General features: G+C 33.0%; 1 non-coding gene across 1 annotated transcript; it reads right to left on the bottom strand.

Annotated features, from left to right (window-relative positions):
* Nucleotides 1-1,259: 1,259 nt before the first annotated feature.
* Nucleotides 1,260-1,332, bottom strand: Trnar-ccu (transfer RNA arginine (anticodon CCU)). Its single transcript has one exon. It is a non-coding gene; the product is annotated as a tRNA-Arg (tRNA).
* Between the last annotated feature and the right edge of the window lie 23,936 nt (nt 1,333-25,268).

Genomic DNA, 25,268 nt, shown 5'->3' with positions numbered 1-25,268 from the left:
TTCTGGAATTTATTTTCAATTTCAAAATGAATTAGCTAATGCGCGAAAGCCTTGGGAAATCTTTTATTTGATTATGTTATTTAAAGTTTAGACAAAGACATTAATTTTTTTTCCTAAAAAAGTATTATTGCATTGTTCTTAAAGATTTTCTAATCGATTGCTGAATTTAGCAAGCAGTTACCATTAGTTCAACTACTCAAGCATTAAGATTATTAAATAAATTTGTACGAAATAACGAATGCAGCTGACCGAAGTATTTCTTTCAGCAAACAATAAAACAATTATTTTAAATGATTTTTTCAACATATTCATAAATTTTAAATTAATAAAAAATTATATTTGTTCAAGTAGTATTAGTGCTTTTTCTTATTTAGTTCTTATATATTAAATATGTATTTATTTTATATTTTTATAACCATTTCGATTTTAATAAAAGTCAAACAGCAATTTCTAAAATATCTCAAGAAACTAAATAATTTGATACTTTCGATACAAAAGCTCCAGTATAAAATTTCGATTTAAAAATGCTGATTAATAAGTTCATTAGTTTTAAATTGTGTTTGTTTTATTTATTATATTTTTGTTGATGAATATTTGTTGATCTGTCTTTTTTGTTTAAATCTACAATTTCTATCTTATTTTGATGAAATTTGGCACACGTGTTTTTTCATAATAAGTGGAAGATAGCTGCCATTTTTTCAAAGTTTAAAAGTTAATTATAATACAAATCAATTATAAGTCAAACAAGTTTTTGTTATTTCCGAGCTCTATTTTCCAAAATCATTATTTTCCAAAACTATTTACGTTATCTTAAAACATAGAAAATTATCTTTTTAATTCATCTTATTTTCGTACAATCTTTTCTCTAATTTTAATTATTTTCAATTGATACAATGTTTTTATGGTTATGTTGAATTTCAAACTGATTTTATTTCTCTGTGAAATTATTTAATTGCGGGCTTTTACCAATGGGGGCTTTTAGCATAATTAAGCTAAAAAATTGTTCTCATGAGATACTAATACTTAAGATTTTCACCTTCGCTTTTATTTCGTTTCATATGAACACTTTTCAAGTATACATCTACGTCGCAAGTGAGTCGCCACAAGAGGCTAGTATTTAAATAAAAGTAATTTTAATTATAAACCAACCATGTCTATTGTAATAAGAAACATACATGTTTCAGTTTTGTCAAGGCTTTTTTGTCGTTAATTTTTTTTTTCCTTCACTTCGGTTTATTTATTACAAAATGATCACATCATACCCTCGGCGGGACTCGAACCCGCAATCCCCGGTTTAGGAGACCGATGCCTTATCCATTAGGCCACGAGGGCTCCGGAAAAAGGGTTGCTTCATCCTTTGATGTGTGGAAAACAGTCAAGTTATCGATCGAACTTTTTCTCCCGATTGCGAAATAATATTTATCGCTAGAGAGCGAGCGAGCGTATTCGGGAGCAGAGTCAAGCTACTGTTCAGTCTAGCTATTGTTTCATTTGGATAAAGATTAAAAATAGAATAGATTTAAAGGACAAGGACAATATTTGGAATCATTTTCTCGAATTGCAACTTGCAAAAGTAAGCAATTTAATTTCGATAGAAGTAGTTTTTAAGAGACAAAAATTAAAACAATTGAGATAATAAAACATTATACAGCAGATCATTTTCTACTCTTCTCCAAATCAAATAGAACCATACTAATTTGCAATTAAATTTGAAAAATTTTCATACACTATATATTTTAAAATAATTCTCCTGAACTTTACGACATTTAACAATATCCTTAGGATTTTTTTTTTTTTTCAATTTGAGTAAATTCGAATGCACAAATGCAAATTAAATGAAAGTACAAAATCAAATTTTCTTGAAAAAACTGTTTAAAAAGAAATTAAGAGGGGGAATAAAGATTCTCGAGGCCCCCTAGGCAGTTGATAATGGTGTAGCGGTCGGAGAGCAAGGGTTTATACATGCCCCTCATTCCAGTCTTAGGGGGAGTTATAGAAATAAAGTAGTTGTCCTATTTATTTTTTAAGGTTAAATACAATGGAGGGGCGGCATAAAATATTACCAAATCACCATCAATGATTTACTCTTATTAAATAAATGATTATAATTTGATAAGGGCGCGAAAAAAATATTAGCATGCTCCCCCCCCCGGGCGCCATTCACCGCTATTTAATCAGTGATGAAGACAGCGGGCAAAATATTACTGCCACACCCTAGGCGCAATTTACCTTTAGTAAATCAATGATAATAACAGGGGGCGAAGAAATACTGTCATGCCTTGGCGCTACTTACTAGGCTACCACAGAACAAGCCTAGTGATAGTGTGTGAGTGCATAAGAAAGCCGAAGGGAGAGTATGTTCATTGGTTTCATCTGTCATAGAGAGGGGAAATATTTCTTCCAGTCGAAAGCTAAATGGCAATAGAAAACGTTTTTTAAAATCCAGTAGATGAAGGGGGGGCAGTAAGAATGTTGTCCAAAAACTTTCTTACATACTCCGCAATAAATATCTTATCTCTTTTCCTGCACATAAAATTGTGGACCTAGGAAATGCCCTGAATACGTTGAATGGCACTGGGAAATGATAGTTACGAAATATAAGATATCTTTGATGTGAATCTAGTATTTTAACAAAATCTATCACGAGAATATATATTTTGGACGTATTGTTACGAAATTTCCCGGGGTTCGTTTGGATAGTGGGAGTTATAGGGTGTGAAGAACGCTCAATCACCAGGCGGCAGTAGAAAATAAAACAACGACGTTTATTTACACGAAGACACACAGGACAGTACAAAGACGATAACTATATACAGCACAGAAGACGATTATCTTCAGCCGAGACGTGCAGCATACAACAGCATACAACAGATTCTACAGCAGACAGTAGCACACAGCTTAGTTCAGCACGAGCTTCACTCTATCACTGCTCCGCTTAGCTCTGGAAGGCCAGTTCTTTATCGTCGGTTCTGCCTACTCTTCGACTTTCGCAACTACTCGGCAGCGGCAGGACTGCTTCCTTTTATAGGCATCCGGAGGCAGGGCTAGAAGCCTCTCAACCAATCAGGAACGTTCGAGGCGTATCTAGGTTCCTACAGGACGGGTCGGGAAAATTCTCGATGTTTCGGGTATAATCTATTTTGTCGCCAAAGTCGTCGCCAAGCTCTAGGACCTGCTATGGAACCAGCTATGCTGGGAAGCAGCATCACAGATTCGTAACAGTATTTTATGCCGACCTACTGACATCAAAATTTGACAGAACGTCACAATTAGGGATTGCAATACCGGACCAAAATTTCAATACCGGTATTCGGTATTTTTCAAATCTTAATACCGGGATACCGGTTTTAATACCGGTATTAGAAATTTTAGAAAAAGAAAGAAAACACAGGCGTTTCTTTGTTTTATTTGCCAGTTTTGTTAGAGTGTAAAAAACACAAAAAATAATTTGTAAATTATAACAGTATATAATCACAAAAATATAAAGAATCATCTTATTTATTTAAATCACAAAATAAGTGTAAATATCACTATTCAGTCAGCGGTACTATTACAAATATTTGAAACGTGATCTTAAAAAACATAATGCATCCATTGTACTGTCATTAAGCCTGAAAATTAATTTTGTGTAAAAATGACCAGCTGTCGAAAACGCTCTTTCGACATCTACGCTAATTGGTGGTACTGTTAGCAATGCGCGATATACTTTTTCCAAGTATTTACCTCTAAATCCCTCATCTTCAAATAAATCGATTTCTCGTCGGATGGTTTTGGATATAGCTGATTTCTGTATTGTATTTTGGTTCGTTGAATTTTTCTTTATTTATCGCTAATTCTAATTTTTGTTCAAGAGACAATTCCTTGTCACTATCGACAGTAGTGACATCATAATCTTCGATAACTGAATCGAATTCTGAATGTGGATAGGTTTGTGTGTAAAAAAATTTTAAGAAAATTTACTCTAAACTTAACCAGATTTGAATTGGTTATTTTCTTTTCTTCTTTTTCATTTTTAAAATCATTGTAATTATGTAAATACCATAAGACATTTTCTATTTCGGTATGCCTTTCTTCTGTGAGATTTTTCAATGTAATATATAATTCTTCAGATATTAATGTGTGCTGTTCTTTCAGTGACTGCAGCATGAAATTTATTGTTGCATTAGCTGTTAATAAATTAGAATCTCACAGACATAATGCCTCAATAGTCAGTTTTATTGGAAGTAGAGTTGATATAGTTCTAGATATTAAGTCGAATTCACTATCTGAAAAATTAATTTACAGGTTTAAGTCGATTATTGTTTTTGGATTGGATTTCTCAGTTTCAAAAATCGTTCCATCATTAGGAGTAAACTGTTCCAACGTGTTTTAGAATCTAATATTAACATATATTCTGTTTTATTTTCAGTTAGTATATATTTTAGTAATTTATCCGTTTTATAGGGGAACCTTTAAATATCTTAACAATTTTTTGAACTTTATAAATTATAGGAAGCAATTCTTGATAGGTTATCGATTATCTTCATCGTCAATATCACTCTTACTCTTTTCAAAGTTGAAATCCAAAATTTCTATATCCACAGTATTTGGATTCTTCTGTTCTTTATTTTTTTGGTATAATATATCTATTACTCCTAATTGAATTCCATGTGCATAGCACAACTGCTGATTTGCACCCATCAACTTTCCAACTCTTTTCATAACTGTTGCTCCATCAGTCGTTATTGATAAAATATCTTCTTTCAGGGATAATCCACATTTGGCTAATTTAGATTTAAGCAACAAATTAAGCCATTCATTAGCTAATTAATGTCGCCCGTTAGGGTGACATAAAAACAAAAACTTATACTATTTTGTTGTGTTGGCTATCCCTGATCATATAGTGGAGACAATTTTAAAAATGTCTAGTAAATACCGAAATACCGGTATTTAAACTTAATACCGGTATTAAACCGGTGAATACCGGTATTACAAAATTGTACAAATGGCTCAAAATACCGGTATTCGGTATTGCAATCCCTAGTCACAATGGTTGTCGCAAAGTAACATATCTAATTTCATTGATTTAAGTCATTAAGATTTTGAATTTTTGCGTTTTCATGCACCCAAAAATATAGACTGACAGACAGTCAACCGTTTGACAAAATTTGGTTCAGAATTTTAAAAGTAACTATACTTTAGATGCCACACCTGTGTGCAAAATTTTACTTACTTAGATCTTTGCATTTTGTAGTTATCGAGTAGTATTTTATAAACAGGCAGAAGACAAATTTCCCGTGAATAGATTTTATTCCAAATTTGAGATAAATCGACAAATTTGATCATAATTTCATATACTGAATTTCAGCCGTATAGCTCAAAGCATCTTTGAGTATCATGTTCAGAGACAGATATAATGGCAAAAATGTGTTTCGGATTCAGCGACGTCTTGAATCAAGGAGATTTTTCAGAATCTCGGGTTCTCATTTTTTTGACGATTAAAATACTTCCTCTATACTTCGTAAACGAGAAAATAAAAACCCTGCATAGACCTTTTTTGATTAGTTCATCGCGCTACCAAAAGGAAAGAGGAAAAAAAAAGAAGGGGGGGGGATCGTTCTTCTAAGTTTTTCCTTGAAGTTCTCCATTCTGGCAGAAGAGGCGCTTACTAATTCGTTTCAGATGTGCAGTGAGGGCTATATCCTTAATAGCGCTCACAGCACATATGAATAATACTTAAGAATACATTTCTTTTTTACCTTTCGATTGGGAAATATTGCTGGTAACTTCTGAGAATGCTATAATTGGTTTTTCTATTATTTCAACGTAATTTTTTTTAATAATTTTTATGGAAAAAGCAATGGAAGTGTTTAAAAAAATTCGAGCTAGAGATTTTGATGAAATTAAATGTTTCAAACCTCTCTTCGCCTAAAATAAACAACAACATCACATTTTTGGAATCACGTCTGACTGTCTGTGGTCATGATAAGTTAAAAACGCACTGAGCTAAACAGATGAAATTTAGGACATAGTCTTTCCACACAATTCGTAGATATTGTTACGAATCTGTGATGCGACTTCCCAGCATAGTTGGTTCCATAGGAGGTCCCAGAGCTTGGCGACAAACTTCGCGATCATTTGGCGACTTTGACGCCAAAATAGATTATACCCGAAACATCGAGAATTTTCCCGTTCCGTCCAGTAGAAACCTAAATACGCCTCGAACGTTCCTGATTGGTTGAGAGGCTTCTAGCCCCGCCTCCTGAGACCTATAAAAGGAGCAGCAAGCAGCTGCCGGAGGAGTGCAATGGTCGTAGTCGAAGAGTTGTAGTCAGAAGCGACAGAGAAGAGTAGTCGGGATCGACGGTGGAGAGTAGTCGGAATCGGCGGTAAAGAACTGGCCTTCCAGAGATAAGCGGAGCAGCGACGGAGTCAAGCTGGTGCTGAACTAAGCTGCGCGCTACTGTCTGCAGTAGAGTCTTGTTGTATGCTGCACATCTCGGCTGAAGATAATCGTCTTCTGTTCTGTATATAGTTGTCTTTGTGCTGTCCTGTGTGTCTTCGTGTAAATAAACGTCGTTGTTTTATTTTCTACTGCCGCCTGCTGATTGAGCGTTCTTCACACCCTATAACTCCCACTATCCAAACGAACCCCGGGAAATTTCGTAACAATATCTTTCAAATCTTGAAAGAAATTCGTTCAGAGGAAGTTTGTCTATTTAAGGGCAAATGAATATGATAACTACAAAATATAAAGAGCTAGATGTATGAATTGTAATAAATACCTAGTTTAAACATCCACAATGCAGATTCATTACACATTTTGAGCCAAATCCGTAGACGGAATGACCGTCTGTACGTCTGTACATTCACATGCGGATAGACACGATAAATCGCAAATTCGATCTCGATATTTCAATGAATCTCCACATTTTAGACCTCCTGTTCAGTTCGAAAAACACATTTTTGGAAAATATTTGTCTATAACAAAGATCACTCAAAAACGCTTCGAGCTAGACTGTTGAAATTTGGTATACGCTCTTTTCATCAAATTTGCAGATTTCTATCAAATTGTGAGCAAAATATATAATTCAGAGGGTGTTCCGGCTGCTCAAATATAAGCTAACACTTGACAATACAGCGAAAATATCTAGATAAATAAAATTAGGTGCGCAGATTTAGCGTTTACAGCGTAAACACGTATCAAAGTTTGAACAAGAGGTTGACAATCTATTGGCTTGTATTTTCAGAAATATGTAAACGCGATAGTTTAAAAATGGAATGCCTTAAATCTATTGAATTTGGCTTGGCATTTTGTGATTACAAGTACAGTTTTGTATCAAATCTCTGTTTTAATCGGTTGAGAAAAACGTATCTAAAGCACAAATTCGATTTTCAGTTACCATGCCAGGTATTAGTCGCCAAAAAACTAGCCAAGGATGACATGATAAAGTCAATAAAACTGATACATTCATGCCAAAAGTTAACATTTCGTAACTAATGTACGCCAGTGTCATACAAGGCTTTCTCTGGCATGACAAGTTTATTAGAGAGTATGCGAGACAGTTTTTAGGAGACCACTTCCGCTGATTTTTAAAATTGCAGTTGGGTGCTAGCTTTTAGTTTCAGTCACTCGACGAAAATGTATCCAAAACGCTTACCCATTTTTCTTTGCTATAAAGCGAAGCACAAAAAGCTCATGCGCGGTACTCTGGGAACTCGTGACGTTCAAAAGTTCAAAACCTTTCCCAAAATCCTTTTTTTTTTTTTGCGGGTAAGAAGAAGGGTAACATCTAAGAAGTATGCGAGAGAGTTTCAAGGAGACCATTCTCACTGGTGTTAAACTAGGGCAAAGAAAAGAGATAACAATTTTATGAAAGAACATGCAAGAAAATTTCCATGAGAGCATTCTCATTTCTTTTAAGTCGGGACACGCACTGTATTGGCCATGTTAATTTAATGCGCTTATCATTTTATACAACTGCATTCATTTCTGCGTCATTTCGTTCTATAGAAACCTAGTTTATAATGAAACGATAAATTTTCTTATCACGATTTATCGTCCTCTTAATTTAACTTTATAAAACAATAACTCTCAGAAGTGATTATTTAAAAAAAATAAGATATTGCACCATTAAATTATATTGTAATCCTATTGTAACGAGTACTGATTGCTTCTTCGTGTTAAATTCATTACAGAAAACAACTAAACTCGAGATAACGATAGATAAAAAATAAACACTCCTATAATGGATTATTTTCGAATTTTACCTGTTCTTTCTAGTCAGGAAACTATCGTTTGCGAAATTAATTCAGTAAAAAAAGGGTACCTAGTTACGAAATTCATATAAACAACTGCCTGAATGAGAAAATCGTTTTCTGTTTTGAAATAGGTCAAAAGTGTTCAAATGTGATTTTCGTCTCATGTAAACCCGCCGAACAGAATTACGGACTGTAATTGCTGCTTTTTGGCCAATCACGGCTCATTCGAATTAGTGCGTGATACTTTTCATTGTCATTTCAAGGTCAGTCGAAACGCGCTTCGAATAGAAAATTAAAAACTGACCAGTTCTTCAGCATAAACAAATGGACTAAGTGTAAGCAGTGTTTTTGAAAAGTATTTTTCCCACCTTGCAAGATTCCCTGAAGCCTTATTGAAAACGATTAATGGATTGTAGCTTTCATAGGCAGATAAGGCTCTTTAGAACTTTATATTTAATTTTTGAATCGATGATACAGAATGCTAATTTGGGTTATGTAGACAAAAAATAACTCGGAGACATAAATAATAATAAAATAATTTTAAAAAAGTTCTAAAATCCTAATTATTACTTGCCAATACCATGCAAAACATCCGCAACATTCAAAAGTCAATAATTTTTTGCGAGGGGGAGGGGTAATATTGCAGAATATGCGAGAAAGTTTCAGAGAGACAATTCCCGCTGGTTTATTTTAGTAAATTTGTGAATACACACACATGTAATGATATCTTAAAATCTAATTTAAATCTTAATTGATTTCAAATTTTTATCCTAAATTAGGTATTTCCTGATCCAATTCCACTTTTTTTGTTTAATTAATTCTACACGCACTCTAGAAAGCTAACGATCTCAGCATTTTCTCTCACTCCGAGTGGATTAAAAAAAAATGTTGTAGGCATTAGAGATCATAGGGATCTAGGAATATTAAGGAAATTTAGAGATCTTTAAAAAATATATACCTAAATTTCCCTTTCCTAAGACTACACGAGTCAAAGAAATCTCTATCAAAATCTCATAGTAAAATCACTGAAGGGAAAAATTTTAGTCTCTTTTGCACTTGTTTCGCTATGCAAACGGACATCAGTTTTATTGTCACTTCTTGTACCTAATATGACTACCGTGATGAAACAAATCGAAGTTTTAAAATTCCAAAAGTTTCTTCTATTCAGTTACGCAACTGCTAAAATATGTTTAACACACACACACACACACACACACACACACACACACACACGCACATATATATATATATTAAAGTATATGAGTGAAAATTAATATCCTGAAAGTTAATCATAACTGTTAATTTCCCATACTTTACCTCTCAAATAAAAGAGCAGAATTATTATGCTATTTATAACAAAATAATAGATTTCAAAGAAATATAATGTTAAAATTTATAATCTTTAGGGATCTGTCATAATGATTTTTCTGATTAAATTCGAAGACACACTGTGGTTCTAATATTTTATATTTCCATAGAACTTGCATTTTGTTTGGCAACTAATTTAATACTCCATTAAATTCTATGTACTGCTATCCAAACCTGAATGAGTCTACCTAGTCAATTTTAGTTTAGTTTAGTTATATTAACATCCCGTTGTAAAGCAACACTAGGGCTATTTTGGGACGGACCTTGTAATTTTGAACCGTGGTCAGATGAAAAGGACGACACCTGAGCTGGCAACCCCCTCTCCACGCCACACCACACCACACCAGCGGGAGGACGTTTGGCACGACGGATTTAACGTGCAACAGACCCTCTTATACGGCGGTTCTTCGGCGGAATCGGGTCTCGAATCTGAAACCCTACGTCTCACAAGCCGAGACCTTACCACCAGGCCACCGCGGCCCGTCTACCTAGTCAAATAACCCCCACTGGGTATATTAGAACAAACACAGAGGCGAATTTAGGCGTTTTGCAGACCTAGGCCTTCTCTTTTTTAGTTATTTAAGTTTTATGTTAACTAGTTAATTTAGTTTTATATTTCAATATAAATATTTTTGACTTAACCAACATATTAATGGTTTATTTTAAATTAATTTTTTTTAGTAATTTCTGAAAATTATATGACTTCGAAATGATTCTTTTTTATTCATTTATTTATTACTTGCGATTACACATGCCTCATTTTTATACAAAATATTATTTCTGCAGATACTTAGCATTTATAAAAACTGTAAATAGTATTCGAAATGGAATATTATGCTTAACGAAGCGCTTATATTAAGCTAATATTTTATATTTAATAGAATTTGCAATTTTTTACTAATTTATTTATTGGACAATTAGACTAATTGCATCTTTTAATCCGTTTGTGGCATTCTCTTCTAGGCAATCTTAGGCCTTTTCCTAGCCGGAAATCTGCCACTGAACAAACACCTTCGCATTTGCCCACGAAAACTCATAAATCTTCACAAAACCATCAACAATCCCAGCATAACTGCATTGCTAACTGAAATTCTCAACATTAACAATCATTGTTGCCTCCAAATTGGAACTAATTTCGAGGTCCAAAACCTCACTAGGGAAATTACACTAAAAAGTTTTCGACTGACTCATAAAAAAAAAAAATGGAGTGGAAACAGATGACCATGAAGCCCACATGATGGTCAAAACTGATCTTAGTTCCTCAAAACGCCCGTCATCTGCAGATGCTGTATGATTAAGCATTTGGAAGGCCATGCTGGTGAAAGCAGCCGTTTTGCTCAGCTTTGAAAGTAGGCGTTTCAATTAGGGAAACGACCTTAGGATTTAAATGAGTTCCGCTGACAGTTAGTTATGAATCATTTAGAACCCGCATTTCCTGAAAATTGTTCGCTGTTGTTTGTTTATATATAAATGGTGCTGATAAGAATGGGGTTCAAAATGTTTAGCATTCGTTTTAAAAAACATATTGCATTCTCAAGTAAAAGTGATAGAATTTATATAGATTAACCATTGATTTTGAGTAGAGAAAAAAAGCAAAAAGAGAGGAATGTCTCAAAATTAACACAAGATTTGACTTTGCCAACATTCGTGCAGTAAAATGTTAGCAACCCTTTTAAAATAACCATTTGACAGCTGACAGTTTACGGTTAATAAAAATGGAGCGATAGAACAACGTGTCAGCGCAAGATTTGAATTAAATAAAAAAAACACTTTATTTCTTTAAATTGTTATATTTTTATTGAATCTTAAAGCACACAGGATAGGGTTACGTATGGAATAACACATAGGGCAAATGGCTTCCACGACTTTCCTGGCACATATGCACTCTTTTGTCGAAACTTTCCATGACCAATTTGCATAAATATGACTGAATTTCATTGATTCAGCATGGAATTTCCTCCTTCAATGCACTCGCGCTTGTGGGCTTGTTAGCATACCCCTTTGACTTCTTTTTAACCCTAAAAAAGAAATCCATTGGTGTTAAATCACACGATCTCGGAGGCCAATTCTCAAATTTTTGAACTGCGGTCACCAGACTTTCATTATTTTTGAAATATTGTTCAATAATGAAAACACGTTGTTCTATCGTGTAACGCTCCATTTTTACTAACCCTAAACTATCAGCTATCAGATGGTTATTTCAAAAGTGTTGCTAACACTTTACTGCACGAATGTTGGCAAAGTCAAATTTGTGTTAATTTCGGGACACCCTTAAATGATGATGATGATGTCGTGTCCGCGTTACCACGGAAAGGGGGTGCAGTCGCTTCTGAGGGTAAAAGCTCTGAACACCCGAGGGCAGAAGTCTGACTTCTAGCTCATATGAAGATGAAACTCACACATTCGCTTGCACAACCCTTTTTACAGGGGGGCACATTCACACACCTCACAGATAGGACACAGATGAAGAACAGCCATGCCCGAACCGGGATTCCTATGCCAGGATGCTATGGATTCCGAACCTATGCCAGGACGCCGGCCACCCTTTAAATAACGCTAAGAAAAATGAATTTGATTATCATGGGTGGCATTCAAATTGCAGTTTTATTTAACTTTTTAATTTAAAAAAAATGTAGTGACATGGTTCAATTTCATTGGATTTGCCCAAATTTTTACTTGATTACAAAAGAAAAAGAAATTTAGAAAAGCAATCAAAACCGATAATTGAAAAGTCAATCAAATTCACAAAAATAAATAAATAAATTTTGGATACCCTCGCCTTAGCAGGTTTCGACTTCTAAACGAATCTTTTAAATCAACAAATGTGGCAAAGTACCCCCAAAATTATTCATGAAATCAGTTTGGAGCTATGCCAATCAATAGCCAATATCGCCAAGAATAAAAGTGAAAGTAGTACAGAGTGATATGTGTTTAAAATCTACTATAAATTATGAAGGAAATTATAGAAGAACCCGAATCAGTTGTTACCAGGAACAACAACAATCACTCTCTAAAAAGTGTCCATTTCGATAGGTAAATCCTTCACTATCCGACGGACCCCTCTAATGGTTTGCCCTTCCGAGTTACCACTCCTTCTCTAAGTATCCACTTCATACCAACGGAAAGACATTTGGCCCTCAATGCTTAGGCTTAAGTGCACCAGGCCCATTTGTGGTCAGTATATTTTGTAGGAATGGACCTCTGTGGCTTGGATGCAAGATCACGAATTCGAAGTTCAGAGAGTTCCAAGTTCGAGACCCGATACGCAAAAGAATCGCCTGTACGATTATGAGCTGTGCGTCAGATTCGGTGGACCAAATACTGGTTGGTTTCGTGTGGAAATTTGTAGAAGGGGGTACCAGGCATCGTTCGCGTCATCTGATCAATGCTCAATATTACGGAGAGAATGTTAAAATAGTTTTGTTTCTACAAGTTAATTAGATTTAGTTGTATTAATGATACATTTGAAAGCAACGCTTAAGCCATTTTGAGATGGATTTCATAATTTCGAGATCCGATCAGATTACAACACCTGAAATGATATCCTCTTCTCCAAACTTCTGCACCACACCAATGAGAAAATATTTGGCCCACGAATCAGATTTAACGTGCATTAAATTAGTGGAATCGAATTTCAACCTTGGAACCGAAGTCGAGATCTTACCATTTGAATATCATAGTATTTCTTGTTGCTTCAAAACATGATGTTAATCTAACTAAACTAAAGTACCACATCATTTAATTCTAGAATCCACTATATATATTGTCAGGGCCAGAAAGGAAAATGGCACTCGTGTCAAAATATATTTGTTCGCCCCCTTCTTCATATATTTGCTAATTTAAACATAGAAATATTATGATTTCATAATGCCCAGAATTCATAATTCCCCCCCCCTTCCACTCATGACGTCACTGCGTTTATTCTTTAGCCTCCCAGTTTCGAATTTATAGATTTTTTCCCCCCTCATGCGATGAAAAAACACACACACACACACACACACAAAACTAGACACGCACATAAATAAATAAATAAAAATTTAAAAAAAACATTTAAAAATAGTTCTCAAGATGGTGAAGAACTTTGAGATCTATAATCAATGAAGACTTTTACAGTATTAGATTTCCATTTTATTTAGTCAAAAATCTGTTAAAGCAACAAATTCGTCTAATTATAAAAATAACATGCTAATTAAATTGAATCGTCTTACTTGAAGTTTAGAATTCTCTTCCAATCATTTCAAAAATAAGAACTACAAAATATCGTTTGCTAGATTTTATGACTTTCCCCAACATCTCAGGCTGAATCCTGAGCAATACATTAAGCGCCTCATTTTCAGCTCCTCGCCCAAATCAACTCGAGTGAACGTAATGCAAACGCATCATTAGGTGAGCAATTCCATTCGCCTAGAAGAGGAAGTCGAAGTGATTTCACCGCTTCCAAAATCGTTCCAACGCTTTTTAGCTTTCTTGAGGGAAAAAAAAGAACGATAACTACTTTTTTTTATTATTATTATCCATTCCGAAAATGAGTCTTTGGCAAGTAGATGATAGGTTGAGATTCTCGTTTGCTCAAAAATCAAGACTGGATTTCTCAAGAAATATTGCTTTTCCAAGATGGCGTAACCATAGCATTTACTGCCTGAAGCTTCGCGGGTGCGTGATTTTCTGTTATCACAGCCGAGCTATATAACTTTTATTATCCTCCCGGCAGGGTTTTCTGTGCATAAGCTGCTTCTCATGAGATTAGAATGTTAAATGAAGTCTAAAATCGATTATTCTGTTTGGAAAATCGCATGCGAGGTATACTTTAAATCTACTTTTGAAAAGATTCGAATGACATTGAAAAGTGCTTCGCTGTGAAAGAACGAAAGAAAGCAAACAAACAAACGAAAAATAAAACAATAATCAGAATAATCCTGTTCTTAAGAACAGTTTTGAATTCATTCCTGCTTTGGAGTTCACGCTTTGGCAACAGATTTCGTTCAGACGATATTCGGATTGTTTGGTATCAAATTGTGGCAGGAAGCTCTTATAAACATCTGTTCGAGTCTTCAGTGAAGCGCATTAAAGCGTTTCACATATAACAAGAATTTTTCTCATAATGCCTTTATTTCACTTTCGTGTTAAATCGCATTAATTTTTTTAAAAAAAAGAAAATAGAACAAACAAGAATTATATAATCAAAGAAAAGAAGAAAAAAAATGTAGAAAAAGTTTTACTAGAAAATTTATTTATTTTTCTCCATTTCTGGTTTTAAAAACGACTTTTTAACGATATTTTACACAAATGATTCTAAACAAATAAAATAATAAATTAATGAATAATATAGAAAATATTTCTGATCTCTATTCTTATTCTTCCTTCCATTTTATTTTTTATTATTATCAGTATTCTTACATTAAGTCTTCCCGCCCTTTTTGATTAAAAGAACAATTCGTTCAGATATACTACACAACAGATACCAAATGCTGGCTGTCAAATCTTCAACTTATTCCTTTATAATATATTGGTTTTTCGAATAAAACATTCATAAACTCGACATTTAGTATTTCACAATATAAAAGCAACTTGCACCTTTTCTAATGCAAATATTAAGCTTCAAATATAATACTTAAACGAGTTAATTTAATATAGCGAATTGGCTTGAATTTAAATGACTTTGCAGAATTATATATTTTAATATTTCAATGAAAGGCTTATCTTCTACTGAATAAACAACAATAGTCCAAACAATAGTGATTCAACAGAAACTGGGTTCATGTTTATTCCGCTGACAAAAGATCTGTTGCTTAAATCGAATACTAAAAGACTACCTCTTCCAAAAAGTGCGGTAAGATGAAAAGCGATAAACCTGTTCTTACATTTGGCATTGTTGCAAAATGAAATAAAATCTTTGAATCTATTCTAAAAGTGGCAGAAAACTGAAAAAGAATCGAATATTATTAGGATTTTCGTTGTGCTGATTAATATGTCACGGCCATTTTGTAAGGCGGACAACTTTTCTGCATTGTTTTACTTGGTAACAAATCGGCTTTGGAACAATTGCTTTTCATTCGAATCCGAACTACACCTTAATATTTCAAAGAATTCCCATAACCCTTCACTCTCAGAAATCTGTGCAAGGCTTAACTGCTCCTTGAACTGAACACCTCCACTCGTAATCAATTCTGTAACCGTCTGAACAATTATAAATGAATCTTTAATGGAGCAACTTCTGCGATTTCCCATAACCGTAACCTGACCCTAAGTTCAAACAAAGAACAAGCTTGAGAAAATATTCTTATTAATAGTTAAATTTCAAATGAAAAATTATGTTCAGTAAGAATAATGCATGAAAGTATGTCATCCACGTGTGTCATCTGCTTGGAGTTGAAGCACCACCTGGTACAAAAACCGACGAACTTTGAATAAATAAATAAATAACCTTGCACGAACGGATAGAAGTTTTTGGTAAATTATGCTATGTTCGTGACTCGTTCTTGTTGCCAGGAGAGGTTCTTGAATTGTCTCCAACAATTTCCAAACGATTTCTTCGTGCAGTGAAGCTTTGAATAATGGTTTTGCTGGATTCATTATTTTGTTCTTAGACCAATATAGAGTCAAATTAGAAGCAAAAAGCGAGAGATGTTCTAAAAAAAAAACTCATTATGAAAAACTAGATTCTATTAATCTTGCTTTCAATAAAAAAAATTCTTATGTTATGCAGTAAAATAACATAAAATAGAATTTAATAAGAAAATGCGATTGAAAATACTCATTTTAGTAATAGTAACCTATAATAATATTAATTATAATAATATATAGTATTAGTATTAACCTATTAATAATAATTAGGACAAGTAACAGATGTAAAAAAAAAAACTAATTTTGTAATGAATATTAGAAGAATAAATTAGAATGAACTGTAAGAAAAAAAAAATCAATGAATTATCTGAAACAACAGTTAATACTTCATTTTCAATAGTGTATTCTTCGCTTTTGTTAATAGAAGAAAATTTTAAATTTCTTTTTAATTTTTTGGTTAATTTTAGACTATGATACTACTATAATTTTTGAATAAAAAAAAGTGATTAGGTAAGTAATTATTTATTATCTTGGTTGTCGTTTTTTAAAATAATTGTTACACTTTTTCAGATAATTTTTTTAAAAAAGATAATCAAATAAACTATAAGCATGAATTATCAGACAAATTTTTACAAATTCAAACTTATAAATTATAACTGCGCATTTGCAGGTGTTGTCACTTTTTTTTTTAAGTGTCATCTTTACTGCTCATGTATCAATAACAGTTAAGAGCATACATGTACTATTTCAAGCAGAAAAGAAATTGTAAAAAAATAAGTAAAATTGTTAAATGTCTGCTAATAATAAGAATGAGATTCTGTGTATGTGTTGTGTTTTATAGAAAAAAACTTAATTTGGAAAGTGGAAACATTCCTTTCGGAAAGATGGTTTTAATAAAATTTTAATTAATTAAAATTAATATTTTTTTTACCATAATTTTTGAAAATATTACAGAACAAAACTATTTTTTCCATCAACATAAAAAAAAAGTATCTTTACAATGATAGCAATTTAATTACTATCGATTTTTGTCCATTTTTAATTAATTTATTAAACTTGTTTTGAAACAAAATACTTCAGTGTTGTAATGAAACACAAATCGCCTTGACGATTGTTATAAATATTTCGTCTTAGATTTTCATTGCTGATGATGATACGGATTATTTTTTCTATATTGAGTAAGTTTCAGTTTAAGATATGCTTTTAATAAGACTTAAAATTTCGATTGCTTGTAGTTAATATTTAACTTAAGAAAAAGTTAAAGTTTCTTTCTAAGCTAAAGTGAAAATTTTAGATGAGATAGCAGAAAAATGGGAAGAACGAACGATATAAAGCTTCTAAAACAGTACGAGCTCCATGTGGATCAAAATTTGAAGTTTAAAAATACTTTGTTTGGAATTTCATTGAAATAAAGATATTTAAAATATTTAATTGAAGTTCTTAACAAGCATTAACCCTGGAGAAAAAATTAATCGCCAAAAGTGACTACTTTTACGAAATATAATACTTTTGTACTTTCTCGTATACGTGGTATAGAGAAAAATATAGAAATCACCAAAAAATTTAGACTCGAGATATTGACTAATCTCCACGTTTTAGACCTCTTTGAGTTCGAATAACACATTTTTGGAAAATGTCCATTTGTTCGTCTGTGAAAAATATAACTCAAAAAAGCTTTGATCTAAGCGAATGAAATTTGGTACAAGTCTTTTTACCGAATTTATAGATTTCTATCAAATTTTGAGCAAAATCCGTCCGGAGGAAATCTGTCTGTCCGAGTGTTCGAACATAATGTAATACTATAACAACAAAACGAAGAGAGCTAGATAGATAAAATTCGGTACACAGATTTAATATTTATAGTTCATCTCACTTATCAAATTGTGGGCCAAATCCAATATAGGATTAACCACCTGTCGGTCAGTACTTTTAAAAATATGTAAAGACGAAATGAATGAAATGTACCAAACTTGATATGGGATTTTTTGATAAATTTTTAAAAGTTCTGTGTCTCATTTTTGTTTCAATTGTTTGTGCAAAACGCGTTTAAACACAAATTCGAATTTCAGATATTATTAACCGCATGTAAGGGATTAGTCGCCAAATAACTCGCCAAGATAGATTCAGTAAATAAGCTAAATTCATGTCGAAGGTTAATATTTCATAATTATTATATGCCTCTGCCATATAAGGCCTTCAGTGGGTATTAGAATGTGCGAGAAAGTTTTGTGGAGACGACTCCCGCTGGTTAATGCACTGAATAACTAGACGGAATTTTTTTGCTGCATTCACACACTTCAAGTGCACATATACAAACAAAAATCTCTATTTTTTCCTGCAATGTTCGTTAGATTCCATTTCAATGCCATCCCGCAATTGCAGCAATGCTTTACAGCAGCTTTTAATGCGACAGCATTTTATTGAATATCAACTTGTGAATGCCAAATGAATGACCTCAAACGAGGTATCGGCGGTGCAGGACACAATTGCGCAGTGTGTGTTAGGATATTTGAAATTCACAAGGGCAAATTGTTTACGCATGGGAGAACAGAAACGCCGTTACAAGTACAGGGCGAACGGATGTGCCATTCAATGAAATACCTTGTCATTCAGAGACCGATGCATATGGATTTTATTTTTAAGCGTATTCTGCGGAAACGGATTCTAGCTCGAAGCCAAACGATAATTGAGCATTTTATTAATACGGAACAAACACAGCGATAGAACAAAAAAAAAAAAAAAAAAAAAAAAAGGAAACATAATATCGTTTGCTGTAATATTCTGAATTGACACTGTTTAATACTTTTGTTCGAGATATGAATATTTCTGCGCAAAGAAATAAAAAAAAATATGTTATGGGAAAAAAAAAGTAAAAAATGCGTCATATTTTTTATTTTCAAGATAATATTTTAATGGCTGTTAAAAAATAATAATCTTGAATGAAAATTTTTATTATTTTTTTTTAAATTTAAAGATGCTTTTTTTACTTTCGTGCGTACGATGTATAGAAATATTGTAATCTTCAAACAAAAAAACAAAAAAATGAAATCCAGATTTTGACGAATCTTCGTGTTTCAGACTCTCTCCCTCGGTGTGAAAATTTATAGTTCAGAAGTATTTTTCTTGAATTTTATTTATGAGTTTACAACTTTTGATATTGTTACAACTAAATAATTATAATTGTGTGACTATTATGAATATTTATTAAAACATGATTATTTTTTTTTCTATTTCTTTGCGAATAATTCCTACTAACTTTTTTTAAATAATCGTTTGCGTTTCAAAAAATTCTATTTTCTTTATCACAGATTTATTTTCATATCCATATGATTTTCCCCCCTTAAATGGCAAACACATTATGACTCTCAATCAACAATTTATTACCAAACCACAAAAACGCCATTTTTACAAGTAAACAGCCATGAAGGCTTGTTTAGTAATCTTACATATCCTTGTTGCGGCAGTGTGATAATACAGATCCGCTGCGAAGAGGATAAAAAACTTGTTTTTCAACACCGTCTTATCCACTTATAGGTCAGCTACTTATCGATAAGAATTCCTAAGATAAAGTTACGAAATCTGCATCAAAAATTGATTCTAGATCTGCAGGACTGGAGTCCTCAGATAAATTTCCAAGGACGAGACGAGCAAAATACTGCCTTATATGCTGATGCACCAAAGGGGGGGGGGGATGCGACAAAGAAGTATATCCCTAGATCAGTTAAGGATTGTCAAATTTAAAATTACAGCGCACATTTAAAGCTGTGATTGGCTGATTTCTAGATGCAAGCTTAAGTTTAGTCTCCGTGATGATGAACAACTACCGTAAACAATTCCCAGCAAAAATTCGAAAATCGAATCTTTTTGCCGAGATTAATAAGGGAAAGAGAATGTCACTCTTCTTCGCAGTGTTTTTCTCTCATTTAACGAGTGCTAAAATGAAGAAATTAGAAGATAATTCCAAGAATGAAAGTTTTCCAGCAAGTTGTCACAAACACATGTTAAAAGCAGTAATCTAATATCATTTTTCAACCCTTAACTTCTAAGTAATTGCGACAATGAAAAAATAAAAGTTGTTCGTTATCATGAAATAAAATTTGTATTATTTGAATTAATTTTCTATATTCAGTAGTAAGAGAGTTGTGAGGAAATAGAAATTTCATCCTTCACCTGTATATCCACCGATTTAAAGTTAGAGGTACGAACTCGGCCGAGATTTTCAGTCTCCCTGTAACACTTCAATCCTAAATTCAAACTCAGTAAGAATTGCTCTAGTTTTTGTGTTCATAAAATAATATGTGACATGGTATTGTCTCAAGGGCTACGATTGAAGAATCTGTGCAGCAATCTTTCCGAAGTCACGTTATTTAGAGGTGGATTTAAGAGTTTTATTCTTAGGCAGTGCGTATTACGAAGTTCCTTTTTTAATAAAGTTATCAATTTAGTTTTACATTTATTAACTAAATATTTCAACTAACATTTTTAACTAAACCAAAATTTTAATGACTTATTATTTTAGATTAATTTTTTTAATATCTTGGACAAATTTATCTTGACTTATGGCTGCGCGACGTTCACACTTGTTGCACACATCATCATTTAAACAGACGATCGTTATTTTAAAATATATTATGCTTAAATGAATGCAATGTAGCAGATATGATTCTCACTAATTATATTTCAAAAAGTGTTAAGTCAACCATCTAACTCTCCGACCCGCCACGAAGGCACACGAATTTAAACCATAAAACTGAATGACCGGACCGCCGCAACAGCAACATTGGCGGGAACTGTGGTTGAGTCCTAAGGGCCGTCACCGGCCACAATACAACCCTCTCCGAAGGAAGTACGTACCGTCATCGATGGGAGGAATTAGATCCCCGACCTATTAGTATACCCTCCAGGTTGGCGAGATCCAACCACCATACCGGAAGCATCTCATCCTCATTTCGAGGTGACCCGCGGGTTTTTTTTCAAAAAGTGTTATTATTACTTTAATATTTTATAATTCAAACCCCACATTTGTATTTTATTTTTAACAAATTAAAAATTAAATGGAAAATAATATGCTGCAATATTTTCTTTTTTTTTAATAAATAAAACAATATTTTCCTATACATGTATTTACTTTAACTCCACACTATATATTTTGTAACAATTCAACCCCATATTTATAAAACTTTATAAATGCTTAATAGAATGCAATAATATATCGGGATTTATTGACACAACAATCAAACATGTAATAAAAATTCAGAAATAAAAATGCAGAAAAAAAATTATTTTAAATATTATTTTAGAGTTAGATTTTTAATTAAATATTAATAAATTGATTACAATATCGTTACTAAAAATGTACCTGCATCAAGCAAAAAGTATAATTAACACTTTTATTAACTACTTATTAAATTATTCAAATGTAATTAAAAAAGGCAAAAGTTAAGTTGTGGGATTAATACGCAAACTAGTGCTGTAAGTTATAGAGATCAAACCACCACTGTTAACAAATGGCCTAGGTTTGGTTATATTCACGTCCCGTTTGAAGCAACACTAGGGCCATTTTGGGACGGACCTCGTCATTTTGAACCACGGTCAGATGACGAGGACGGCACCTGAGCTGGCACCCCCCACTCCACACCAGCTGGAGGACGTTTGATCATGACGGATTTAACGTACAACAGACCCCCTTACACGACGGTTCTTCGGTGGAATCGGGTCGCGAACCTGAAACCCTCCGGTTCCGAAGCCGAGACCTTACCACCAGGCCACCGCGGCCCAACAAATGGCCTAAATGAAATAAATAATTATATTTTATATAATTTGAGTCAATAAATGCTGATGAATTACGAATTTTAAATTTTTTCTTTTATCTGTGTTCTGTGAGTCATATTTAACAAAATATTCTTAAGACGCTAATATTTTAAATCCTAAAGAGTTGCACTCCAATCAACCAAATCAATCACTAAAGATGATCGACTTATGAACATTTCAACAGCACTATTCTATAAAAACGGGTGATTATAAATCACTTCATCGATCATCTCAAAGAAGCCAATCCTCTCCCAGAGTTTCTCAAGAGTGATGGCCTTAGATTATGAAAATGTCGATTGTTCTAATATTGTAATATTCAAAACTTAATAAATCGCTCAGATTTGAAAGCAGGAAATATAAACTTTTATTTATTTATTAAAAAGTTGTAGAGTCAAAAATATTTTGCAGAATATGATTTTTTAGGACCGAAAGATTGTTTAAAATTTAAACTTCATAATTTTTTGAAATATATTTATAAACCGAAAAAAAAAAATATTATTATTGGCAACGTTTATATTCTATTAAAAATAAAAATAAAAACTGAATTTTTTCATTGAATTCGCGAAATTTTTGTTGAATAATTCTTTGAGATATTATGAAAATTATTCTGTAGTGCACATCAGACTTCAATGCATAACGACTCTGCTTTTAGTTCTCATATATATTTTTAAAGACATGCTGGGATTCGCTAAAATACGTCTTTATATTAATTGTAATTTCATTATTTTTACTTTAACCCTTTCTATGGCCGAGGGAAGTATGCTCCCCACCAAATTTATCAATCTTTGTATGAAATTATGCAGGTTGGCATCAGTTCTGACACATTTTTTTAGTAAGTCAGAAACTTAGATGCTTCAGTTCTTTATCTCAGTCAAAATGATGTGTCTTGATTTGTTACTTAATTATTAATTAACTAAATTAATTCATTAATAAAATTAAATTTATCTAATAAGTTAAATGAATCCTATTTCTTATTCTAATTTCAAACCTAAAAATATTTTAACATAATATGACTAGAAAAAAATGGCTTTTTAAAGGGTTAATTTAAAATTGAATTTTACGGGTATTATATAAAATTAGTAAGAGAAGCGTAATACAATGAACAGAATGGCTTAAGACCTACATAATAAGTGAATAAATAATATTACTATCAAAATTTGAAGCTTAAAATTATTTTTCTGAAAAACCTATTAGGTGAACAAGCTACATAAAATATTAATTGAACATTTTAGCGAGTATTAAGGATGGCAAACCGGCTGGTGGCTAAAGGCGGCTTTGTGTACATAATAAAGCCACCAAATATATTGAATTAAATGGGATAGTTCGTCTTTTACTCTTATTTTTAGTTCACCCCTTCTTCCTCCGATATAGAAAGCATCTTGGATTGAAATACATAAAATCTGGTTACTTAATCCGAACGACCTTGCAACCACTATTAACATCCCTCCAATAAGAAGCATTTTAACGGATTTCAAAATACAACATCCGATAGAAAGCAAGCAGCATGTGTTAGCGTTTTATTTTCTCAACGTGCCTTCGAAACAGCGACGTTCTTCATCAAAAGCTATTCGAAATGTTTGTCAACGATTAAAAATATTCCCTGAAACAAGTGCTTGCAGATGCAGCTGTCAGCTGGAAGAACAAGCAACAGGTTGTTCGGAATCACCGCAAGATAAAACAGCGATAGGTTTTCAGCTGCTTACACAGATAAACCAGGAATTTTTCTATTTTGATTGGATGTTTTAACTTCTATTGATTGCAGAACTCACGTACAGTAAACTTTTTGTGTTTATACAATGCAGACGATTTCTTTGCGTGGTATTATTATTCTTCGCAATGTTGATGGCAACAGCTGCTTAGATAAAGAAAAACCTGCGTAGGGTCTAATTAAAGAAACTCGTTTTGATTATGAATTACGAGCTCTGATAATTAAATGACAAAAAGAATTATGCCTTCTTTATCAATTCAATTTATGAAATTAAAGTAATTGTGTTTTTTTAATTATGAGTTAAAAATATATTATGGTAATGGTGGTATAGTGGCAATTGATTTTCTTATTATAACATGCAAATAGTTTTTTTTTTAATATCATTAAGAAGTTTACAGGTTTTTAAGTCTAATTTACCTAGCAAAATGGAAAAAAAAAAAAACAGCGTGAGTAATTTTTGTAAAATTTTCTCGCATATTCTCAAATAAGATAATTAACCCTCCCCCAATTCAAAAAAATTTTGAAAGTTAGATTAGAAAAGGCAGAGAATGTCTTGCATAGCATTAGCGCACAATAGTTACGAAATATTGACCTTTGGCATGAATCAAGTATTGTTACTGAATTTATTGTATGATCTTTTGGCGATGCATTCCTGGCATGCAGTTAATAGTATCCGAAAACCGGATTTGTGTTTTAGATACGTTTTTCCCAACCGATTGAAACAAAAATTTGGTACAAAACTATTCTAGTAATTAACAAAATCACATAACGAATTTGAAATATTTAAATCATTGCAGTTTTGAGTGATCGCGTTTATATATTTCCGAAAGTACAGACCGACAGACGGTAGACCCCTCACAGGAATCGGCTCAAAATATCTACATGCAAATATTAAATCTGAGTCCCAAATTTTATCCATCTAGTCCTTTTCATTTTGCAGCAATCATTTTAATTTATATTCAGACAGCCAGACACGCAGATCTTATCTGAATGGATTTTGCTCAAAATTTGATAGGAATCTACAAATTTGGTATAAAGATCATATACCAAATTTCATCCATCTAGCTCAAAGCGTTTTTGAATGACAGACACAATGGGAAGTTGCCGATCGACGTCCACTGGCGAGAGTGGTCCAACAATGGGTCAGATGGTAGATTTACGATCATACCCGTAAAGGCATCGGGCCATGGGAATGGGGTTTTACAGTGGATTATATGGGCCCGCTGTAACATTCCCCGTTTCCCAGTACTGATAAGACATTTACAGCCAGCTGTGTCGTCGCTGTTACTTACTAAACTCCTCGAGATAGCCAGATGATGGATCTTTTCACCTGGGTGGTCTCGCATCTGTTCATTAGCGACTATAATGAAAGACCACATTTGGAATTCCTCGTCCAAGAGGTATTGATAGTACCTTCAAAGAGAAAGGGGTGTCCAAACATCTGGATGCTAGATGTTTCTCTTTGTGAAAGGACCTTCCCACGACCCACTGGCGCCGCTGAGAGAGCCTATTGCTGAACCCCGATTGGCCGAAAGAGAGCTCAAGTGACCAATGTCAATTAATAGGCGGAGATTGT

This window comes from Argiope bruennichi, chromosome 7 (genome assembly GCF_947563725.1).
Source record: "Argiope bruennichi chromosome 7, qqArgBrue1.1, whole genome shotgun sequence".
Taxonomy (NCBI): Eukaryota; Metazoa; Arthropoda; class Arachnida; order Araneae; family Araneidae; genus Argiope; species Argiope bruennichi.
This window is presented reverse-complemented; position numbering and strand designations above follow the sequence as displayed.